This window comes from Penaeus monodon, chromosome 34 (assembly GCF_015228065.2).
Source record: "Penaeus monodon isolate SGIC_2016 chromosome 34, NSTDA_Pmon_1, whole genome shotgun sequence".
Classification (NCBI taxonomy): Eukaryota; Metazoa; Arthropoda; class Malacostraca; order Decapoda; family Penaeidae; genus Penaeus; species Penaeus monodon.
Genome location: NC_051419.1, coordinates 6,840,810 through 6,841,054, shown reverse-complemented (window position 1 = coordinate 6,841,054; position 245 = coordinate 6,840,810). Strand labels below are relative to the sequence as shown.

Genomic DNA, 245 nt, shown 5'->3' with positions numbered 1-245 from the left:
TCAAGCAAGCGCCCCGCAAAGCCAGCCATTCCCACACTCAGACGCGCCGGACGCCAACAGCAGCGCATAAGCCGCGTCCTACTCACATCCTTCTTGAGGGCCTCCAGCACCAGCGTCTTGAGGTCGTTGAGGCAGCGGTTGATCCTCTGGCGTCGCTTCTTCTCCATCAGCGGCTTGTTGCTCTGAGGGAGACGCAGAATCCGTTAGTATGACGTCATCGAAGTTGCTGATGATGCTGTCCAGTC

The 245-nt window shown here is 58.4% G+C and overlaps 1 pseudogene; it reads right to left on the bottom strand.

The window, feature by feature from the left end:
- Nucleotides 1-245, bottom strand: part of LOC119594555 — a 22,937-nt pseudogene that overhangs the window by 1,952 nt on the left and 20,740 nt on the right.